Raw genomic sequence first — 10,783 nt, forward strand, 5'->3', positions numbered from 1 at the left:
TTCACACTATTTCATACCATACTTAAGCCAGTTCATGTTTCTGGAATGCCTTTACTCTATTACTTTCATGTCAGATGCTTGTTCATATTTCGAGACCCAGTTGAAGTGATACTTCCTTCATGAAGTCTAACTCCAGGTAGAGCTCAATACTCTTGTGTCTTTGACCTCACTTCGTGATATACAAACTTTTATTATATGTTGTAATTTTTTGCATGTCTTGTATCCAGGGCTATGTAAGCCTCAATATGATCCTATTAATTGTTACAATGTTGAAATAATATGTACAGTTTCATAAAGATCCAGTGTCCCATGTTTCATCTCATGTACTTACTGCCATCTCAGTTCTCCTTAAGACACTGGCTTCAAACTTCCAGTAACCGAGCAACTAAGGGATTAACACTTGGAACATCAGGGAACCTCCAGAACTCTGCTCTACTTAAGGCTTGTATTCATTTTGATCCATCAGTTCTTGTGTTGTTCTGGTTGTTAATATATAAATATAGTTCTTGCTTATCTTCCTATTAGAAGGTGAATTCCCTGAGAGCACAGATTGAGTTGTTATTCATCCTTGTTCCCCTGCAGTTCTAGTTGTTATTATCTAGCTAATCCTTCATTTTGGTACTTCTCTCCTTTCTGGTATCAACTACTCCTTACCGTCAATGTGTTTTCAATAATCTTATGTTGTCATTTTTAGTTGTCAAGATATCCCTACCTGGTCCTACCCTACTTGGACCCATGATTGGGTCTTACTCTTCCTTTATCCCTACACACCAAAATTAATTCCTTTTCTCATAGATACACAAGGACAAGTGGAAAGGTAATTTCATGAATGAAAAGAATACAATTGAGTATGTATTGTTAACTATAAACTGTCCTAAATATTAATATGGTTTACAAATGCATCTCACATAACACAGATTTTTAAAGAATGGGTTGCCTTCAACTTATCAATAAGTGCTCTTTTATCCCTCTGTACTTTTGAATAAATCATTCCAGAAGAGTAAATCTTTTAAGGGTCCTTCCCACTCTTACACTCACCCATTATATATTGTACAAAATGTTACTACTGACTACTCTATACAACACCTAATGAACTTTCTGAAAAGATCATTCTATCTCATATAGGAAGCACTGACGAGTACAATGCTTATATTCATGCAACTAACAAAATATTCTTTGGAAAGATAACTGCTGTGAATAAGAAAATAATAATCTATTTAATTTAAATTAATGCCTACATGTAAAAAATAGGTTGCAACAAGGGACTTTCTAAACAAAAATAATATGGTCAATCTAGAAACTTGAAGTAGAATTTGATTTATATCCAAAAAATATAATTACAATCATGAGATGATTCTGGTGGATGTTAGTTTCCACTATAGAATTACTCTATCTCTTACATCACTTTTTAGAAAAAAAAATTATCTATAGTTATATTAGACCAAAACCAAAATAAAATATGATTATTGTAATAGTAGTAGAATATTAATTATTTGAAAGTTGTTTGCTAGGCTGTTTTTATTCATTAATTGACTCAATCATTAAACAAACATGCATTAAATGCCATATCTGTGCCAGATACTAAGAATACAAAAACATAGTGTCTAATACTAAAGTGCTCACATTAGCAAGCCAAATGTCTTTTTTTAAGTTTATTTATGTGAAAGTCAATTAACAGTTAAGTCTTATCTTTCCAGAGCATAGTCAAGAAGAAGGAAAAAGGTGAAAATAAAAATGTTCTCTAAAGACTTGTGCTACTTATAATGACAGACAAGTTGATTTAGACTAATTTCTCTCTGGCTCCTAGTGATCACAACTGAAAAGCAATATTTTTTGATATTTTTAAAAGAATGAAAAAACCTAGGAAGCTAGTGAAGAATTACTGAGATGAGATATGGTAAAGAACAGATATGGTAGAGAAACCAAAGTCACTTTTACCCTGGGAGTATTTCCAGATTTAAAGAGGATGTTGACAGAACTGAGTGCTCAGTGGCCTCTTAAGTTTAGGCAGAAAAAAATTCAAAGACCTGGGTTGACGGTAAAGTATGAGGATCCAATATATTTTTTTCTTGATTTTGACTGAGAACACAAGAGATTAAGCCCTAGGTATAAGAGCAAGTCAAAGGAAACTAACCCTCTCAAAAATTTGACTTTTGGGGCACTCTGAATTTGAAGCCCAGAAAATAACAAGTTTTGAACTTGCTGATTTGCTACTATCTCCAGGAACCTAACAAAAGCAAACTGAAGACATCATTGGAGAAAAATATAGTAATCTTAGACTTCATATTATTTAGACTAAATGTATTTAATGTCTAGAACCCATTCACAGAAAACTAGACACACAAAGAAGTAAGACCCTATAAACTAGAAACAGAAGAAACAGTAGACAACAAAACAGACACATGAAGACTCTAGATATTGATCTTATGAAACAGACTGTAAAACAACTACAATCATTTTATTCAAGGAAATAACTGTCAAGCTTGAATTTTTTAGCAGGGGAAATGAAAAAACAGAACACATATATAAAGAATGAAATCAAAACCCCAGACTTGAAAAATACTATGACAAAATTAAGGACTGATTGAATAAATCTTACAATAGAATACATGGTGCTGAATATCAGCTTAGTGAACTGGATAACAGGTCAGAATAAATATCCAAGATAAACTCCAAAGAGATATTGCAATGGAAAGTGTGGAAGAGAGGATAAACCATAAAAGATACAATGTGATGATATCTTTAATGGAGTCCGAGAAGGAAGAGGGAAAATGGGACATAATCAACTTTAGAAGAAATTGTGGCAGAGAAGTTTCTGTAAAAAATACCAATTCACAAATTCAACCAGTCCAAAAATCTCAAGCAGAAAATAAAAAGATAATAATAAAAAAATCACAGCTAGACATATCATAGAGAAACTATAGAAAACTAAAAAGTATAGATTTTAAAATTTGTCAGAATAAAGAATACAGTTTGCCTTCAAGGAACCAGCAACTAAGAAGACATCTGTTTTCTCAGTAATTTCAGTGAAAGCTAGAAAACAAAGGAAAGTTATTTTCAATGTACCTTTAGAAAATAACTGCCAATCCTAGAATAGTACTCAATGAAAACATCCTTCAAGAATGAAGACAAGGGAATTCCCTGGTAGTCCAGTAGTTAGGATATTGCACTTCTATTGCAGGAGGCCTGGGTTCAATCCTGGTCAGGGAACTAAGATCCTGCAAGCTGTGCTGCATGGCCAAAAAAAGAAAAAAAAAAAAAAGAATGATAACAAAATAATGACAATTTTGAAAAAAAAACTGAGAAAATTTGCCACAAGAAAGCACACATTAAAAGAAATCCTAAAGTGTTCATCAGTTAGGAGTAAAATAATTCCAAACAGATGATCATAGATGCAGTAAGAAATGAAATGAAGAGAAGCAACATGATAAATATGTGGGGAAATCTATATAAATATTGGATGTATAAAACAATATATTTTGTGGAATATTTATGTGTAGAAAGAGAGGGAGGGAAAGAGAGAAAAGCAAGAAGAGGAAGAAAAAGGAGGAGGATTAAAATACAGTACACAATTAGCATGTAAGTTAAGAACAGAGAGGCAAAATAGAATTAAAGTGTTATAAGATCCTCACATTGTCTTAGAGGAAGATAAAAGTATCAATCAACATTCTGTTTCTGTAACTCAAGGATGCATACTGTACTTTAAAGGAACCAAATAAAATGTGTATGACTTCCAAATAATAGAGGGGAGAATGTAATAATAAAAATTACTAAAGAAATGAAAAACAAGAAATGAAAGAAAAGGAAATGGAAAATCAAAGAATCAAGACATTAAAATCAGAAAATAAGATAATAGATTTAAACCTGTATATACTATTAATTACATTAAATATAAAAGGAATAAATGCTACCATTTAAAAATATATATTGTCAGACTGAATGAAAAAGAAAAACTCAGTTATATGATGCTGTTTTTTTTAATATATTCATTTAACTTTATTTATTTTTGAAATTTATTTTTTGAAGTAACAATGTTTTATATTATATTTCTACTTCTATATACCCAACAATGTGCTCAGCACCAAAAATTCAATTTCTATGCATCACCGTAAACTTGATCCCCTTTACCCACTTTATTCTCCACCAACCTCTCCCCTTCTGGAAACTCTGTATCTAAGTGCCTGTTTTTGTTTAGTTGGTTTATTTATTTATTTTGTTTGTTTGTCTCTTTAACAGTTTCTTATTCCACAAATGAGTAAATCATGCTTTTCTCTGTCTGACTTATAAGCTGTTTTCAAAAGAGAGATCCTATAAGCATACAGAAAGGTTGAAATAAGAAGATAGAAACACATATTTAAAGCACTAAACAAAAGAAAACAGATGCGGCTATAAAAATATCAGACAAAATAAACTTTAGAGGAAGAAGATTACTAGAAACCAAAAGGTCAATATACAATGATAAACCTTTATTTCGTCAGGATGAAATAAAAGCTATAAATAAGTGTATGCCTAATACCATAAAGCAAAACTTGATAAAACTATAGGATAAGTTGACAAATCCATAGGCATGTTAGAGATTTTAACACACCTATATGTGGAATTAATAAAATAGACAAAAATTATGGATACAGAATTGAATATTATAATGGAAAAAGTCTGACTTAATGTTGATATGTTTATATCCATGAACCCAAAACTGCAGAATATATATCATTTTCAAGAACACATGGAATATTTTTTAAAAATAATTACCGCAGAGCAGAATAAAGAAAAAAGAATGAAACGAATAGAGGACAGTCTCAGAGAACTCTGGGACAGCATTAAATGCACCAAAATTGGAATCACAGGGGTCCCAGAAGAAGAACAGTAAAACAAAGGGACTGAGAAAATATTTGAAAACATTATAGCTGAAAACTTCCCTAATATGGCAAGGAAACAGTCAGTGAAGTCCAGGAAGCACAGAGAGACCCATACAGGATAAATCCAGGGAGAAACATGCCAAGACACATATTAATCCAACTATCAAAAATTAAATACAAAGAAAAATATTAAAACAGCAAGGGAAAAGTAACAAGTAACATACAAGGGAATCCCTGTAAGGTTAACAGCTGAACTTTCATCAGAAACTCTGCAAGCCAAAAGGTTGTGGCAGGACATATTTAAAGTGATGAAAGGGAAATACCTACAACCAAGATTCCTCTAGCCAGCAAGGATCTCATTCAGATTGGACAGAGTAAGTAAAACCTTTACAGACAAGCAAAATTTAAGAGAATTCAGCACCACAAAATCAGCTTTATGACAAATGCTATGGGAACGTCTCTAGGCAGGAAACACAATAGAAGGAAGAGACTTACAATAACAAACCCAAAACAATTAAGAAAATAGAAATAGGAACATAAATATTGATAATTACCTTAAATATAAATGGATTAAATGCTCCAACCAAAGGACATAGACTGGCTGAATGGATACAAAAACAAGACCTGTATATATGCCATCTACAAGAGACCCACTCCAGACCTAGGGACACATACATACTGAAAGTGAGGGGATGGAAAAAGATATTCCATACAAATGGAAATCAAAAGAAAGCTGGAGTAGCAATTCTCATATCAGACAAAATAGAGTTTAAATAAAGGCAATTACAGAGAAAAAGAAGGATACTCCATAATGATCAAGGGAACAATCCAAGAAGAAGACATAACAGTTGTAAATATTTATGCACCCAACATAGGAGCATTCAATATATGAAGCAAATACTAACAGCCATAAAAGGGGAAATCAACAGTAACATATTCAGAGTAGGGGACTTTAAAACCCACTTTAACCAATGGACAGTTCATCCAAATGAAAATAAATAAGGAAACACTGCTTTAACTGAAACATTAAATATGATGGATTTAATTGATAATTATAGGACAGTCCATCCAAAAACAACAGAAGACGCATTCTACTCAACTGCTCATGGAACATTCTCCAGGATAGATCATATCTTGGGTCACAAATCAAGCCTTGGTAAACTTAAGATAATTGAAATTGAATCAAGTATCTTTTCCAACCACAATGCTATGAGACTAGATATCAATTACAGAAAAAAAGGCTGTAAAAAATACAAACACATGGAGGCTAAAAAATATGCTACTAAATAACCAAGAGATCACTGAAGAAATCAAGGAGGAGAGCAAAAAATACCTAGAAACAAATGACAATGAAAACACGATGACCCAAACCTATGGGATGAAGCAAAAGCAGTTCTAAGAGGGAAGTTTATAGCAATACAATCCTACCTTAAGAAACAGGAAACATCTTGAATAAACAATCTAAACTTGCACCTAAAGCAATTAGAGAAAGAAGAACAAAAAAACTCCAAACTTAGCAGAAGGAAAGAAATCAAAAATATCAGGTCAGAAATAAATGAAAGTTCATGACGTAATGGTATAGGATTGGTCAACGTAGTGAAGCAAGGCTACTGAAACAATTCTTGGTAAGCAACTTATTGTACTAATAAGTAAGCTGTTCATCCAGGTAAGCAAACTGTTTGCCCAGATGAACTGATTTGTAAGAATTTCCTAAAGTAAACAGTAAAGTTATTTATTGATTGTTAGTTTTATCTTCCTGGGCAAGAAATTTATGGAACAAGCAGTTAAATTATGTTGACACAGGTGGTCTCAATTCTTACAATATTGTTTAATATTTTTAGAGGCCTTTCCCATTTTAAAATTATTTTTCAAATATTTAAAAAATCATTTTTTTCTAATAATTTTATAATTTCCTCTTTCTCTTCTTCTGCTCCTCTTCATTCATCTTCCTAAGTTAATTATTTTTTCCAACTGGAATTGATAATAAGAAATGAGGTTGCAGTATAAACTATTTTTAATGTGCCTAATCAATTGCCCTAAATCATTGCTAATTAATTTATATTTTCTCCAATAATATAAAATGTCACTTTTATCATGTACTAAATTCTGAGACATATTTGCATGAGGAAAAAGAAGAAAGAAATGAAAAAGAAATGAATGACACAATAGCAAAGATCAATAAAACAAAAGCTGGTTCTCTAAGAAGATAAAATTGATAAACCATTAGCCAGACTCATCAAGAAAAAAAGGAAGAAGACTCAAATCAACAGAATTAGAATTGAAAAAGGAGAAGTAACAACTGATACTGAAGAAATACAAAGGATCATGAGAGACATCTATAAGCAACTATATGCCAATAATATAGACAACCTGGAAGAAATGGACAAATTCTTAGAAAAGCACAACCTTCCAAGACTGAATCAGGAAGAAAGAGAAAATATAAAGAGACCAATCACAATCACTGAAATTGAAACTGTGATTAAAAATCTTCCAACAAACAAAAGCCCAGGACCAGATGGCTTCACAGGCGAAGTCTACCAACATTCAGACAAGAGCTAACACCTATACATCTCAAATTCTTCCAAGATATAGCAGAGGGAGGAACACTCCAAAATGCATTCTAAGAGGCCACCATCACCTTGATATCAAAACCAGAAAAAGGTGTCACATAAAAAGAAAACTACAAGCCACTATCACTGATGAACATAAATGCAAAAATCCTCAACAAAATACTAGCAAACAGAATCCAACAGCACATTCAAAGGATAATACAGCATGATCAAGTGGGGTTTATCCCAAGAATGCAAGGATTCCTCAGTAGAGGCAAATCAGTCAATGTGATACACCATATTAACAAATTGAAGGGGAAAATCCTTATGATCATCTCAAGCGATGCAGAAAAAGCTTTCGACAAAATTCAACACCCATTTATTATAAAAACCCTCCAGAAAGTAGGCATAGAGGGAACTTACCTCAACATAATAAAGTCTGTATATGACAAAACCACAGCCAACATCGTTCTCAATGGTGAAAAACTGAAACCATTTCCACTAAGATCAAGAACAAGACAAGGCTGTCCTCTCTCACCACTATTATTCAAAACAATTTTGGAAGATTTAGCCACAGCAATCAGAGAAGAAAAAGAAATAAAATTAATCCAAATTGGAAAAGAAGAAGTAAAAGTGTCACTGTTTGCAAATGGAATGATACTATACATAGAGAATTCTAATGATGCTACAAGAAACCTACTACAGCTAATCAATGAATTAGGTAAAGTAGCAGGATAAAAAAATAATGCACAGAAATCTCCTACATTCCTAAACACTAACAATGAAAAATCTGAAAGAAAAAATAAAGAAACACTCCCATTTACCATTCCAACATAAAGAATAAAATACTTAGGAATAAATCTATGTAAGGAGAAAACATCTGTATGCAGAAAACTATAAGACACTGATGAAAGAAATTAAAGATGATACAAACAGATTGAGAGATATACCTTGATCTTGGTAGGGAGAATCAACATTGTGAAAAAGACTATATCATCCAAAGCAATCTACAGATTCAATGCAATCCCTATCAAACTACCACTGGCATTTCTCACAGAACTAGAACAAAAAAAATTCACTATACATATGGATACACAGAAGATGACAAATAGCCAAAGCAATCTTGAGAAAACAAAAACAAAAACAAAAGCAGAGGTAGAAAAATCAGGCTCCCTGACTTCAGACTATACTACAAAGCTACAGTCATCAAGGCAGTATCATACTGGCACAAAAACAGAAATATAGATCAATGGAACAGGATAGAAAGCCCAGAGAAAAACCCACATACATATGGTCACCTTATCTTTGATAAAGGAGGCAAGCTATACAATGCAGAAAAGGCAGCCTCTTCAATAAGTGGTGCTGGGAAAACTGGACAGCTACATGTAAAAGAATGAAATTAGAACACTCACTAACACCATATACAAAAATAAACTAAAAATGGATTAAAGACCTAAATGTAAGACCAGGCACTATAAAACTCTTAGAGGAAAACATAGGCAGAACACTCTATGACATACATCATAGCAAGATCCTTTTGGACCCACTTCCTAGAGAAATGGAAATAAAAACAAACAAATGGGACCTAATGAAATTTCAAAGCTTTTGAACAGCAAAGGAAACCATAAAAAGGCGAAAAGACAACCCTCAGCATGGGAGAAAATATTTGCAAGTGAAGCAACTGACAAAGGATTAATCTCCAAAATATACAAGCAGCCCATGCAGCTCAATATAAAACAAACAAACAAACAACCCAATCCTAAAATGTGCAGAAGCCCTAAATAGACATTTCTCCAGAGACGATATACATATTGCCAACAAACACATGAAAGGATGCTAAACATCACTAATCATTATAGAAATGCAAATGAAAACTACAATGAGGTATCACCTCACACTGGTCAGAATGGCCATCATCAAAATCTCTACAAACAGTAAATGCTGGAGAGGATGGGGAGAAAATGGAACCCTCTTGCATTGTTGGTGGGAATGTAAATTGATACAGCCACTATGGAGATCAGTATGGAGGTTCCTTAAAAAACTACAAATAGAACTGCCATATGACCCTAATCCCACTACTGGGCATATACCCTGAGCAAATCATAATTCAAACAGAATCATGTACCACAATATTCTCTGCAGCTCTATTTACAATATCCAGGACATGTAACCAACCTAAGTGTCCATTGACAGAATGGATAAAGAAGATATGGCACATATATACAATGGAATATTACTCAGCCATAAAAAGAAACAAAATCGAGTTATTTGCAGTTAGGTGAATGGACCTAGGTTCTGTCATACAGAATGAAGTAAGTCAGAAAGTGAAAAACAAATACTGTATGCTAACACATATGTATGTAATCTAAAAAACAAAATGGTTCTGAAGAACTTAGGGGCAGGACAGGTATAATGACACAGATATAGAGAATGGACTTGAGGACACAGGGATGGGGAAGGGTAAGCTGGGACGAAGTGAGAGAGTGGCATTGACATATATACACTATCAAATGTAAAATAGATAGCTAGTGGGAAGCAGCCACATAGCAAAGGGACATCAGCTCAGTGCTTTGTGACCACCTAGTTTGGTGGGTTAGGGTGGGTCAGAGGGAGATGCAAGAGGGAGGAGATATGTGGATATATGTATATGTATAGCTGATTCACTTTGTTATACAGCAGAAACAAACACAATATTGTAAAGCAATTATATTCCAATAACATTTTTTTAAAAAAATCATATATGTGGCCTAATAGTAAATATCAACGTATATGTAAAAACACAAGTAATACAGAATGTATTTTCCTGTCACAAGTATGCTCAGAAACAGTAACAGTAATATAATCAGAAGCATCTCTTTATGCTTGGAAAATTAAGAATATACTTTTAAATAATATATTAGAGGATAAAAGAAATAATGGAAAAACAAAATATTTTTAAACTAAATAATGATGAATTTACTAAATACCAGAACTTGTACAGAGTCCATGCAGAACATAAGAGAAAATCAGTAGCCTTAAAAATTCTTATAAAGGGAAAAAATGGAAATTAGCTAACAGTTTATTTTAAGAAATCAAGAAATGGGTATCAAATAAACTCAATAAATTATAAGGACATAAGAATAAAAAGCAGACACGTTTCAAAATTCATTTTTTGAGACTACCAATATCAATGATACCAAAATGCCAAAAAGAGCACAATGACATCAGCAAGATGGTAGAATAGGATTCCCAGCTGTTGCACTCCCATAGCAATACCAATATAACAAAAAAATACAGACCAAAAACCTATATGAGATTTCCAGAATCCAAATAAGAAGATGCTATTCTCCAGGAAAGCACAAAACTAAGAATAGCTGCACTGAAATAGGTAGGAAG

Source organism: Grampus griseus (genome assembly GCF_964374135.1).
Source record: "Grampus griseus genome assembly, chromosome: X".
Classification (NCBI taxonomy): domain Eukaryota; kingdom Metazoa; phylum Chordata; class Mammalia; order Artiodactyla; family Delphinidae; genus Grampus; species Grampus griseus.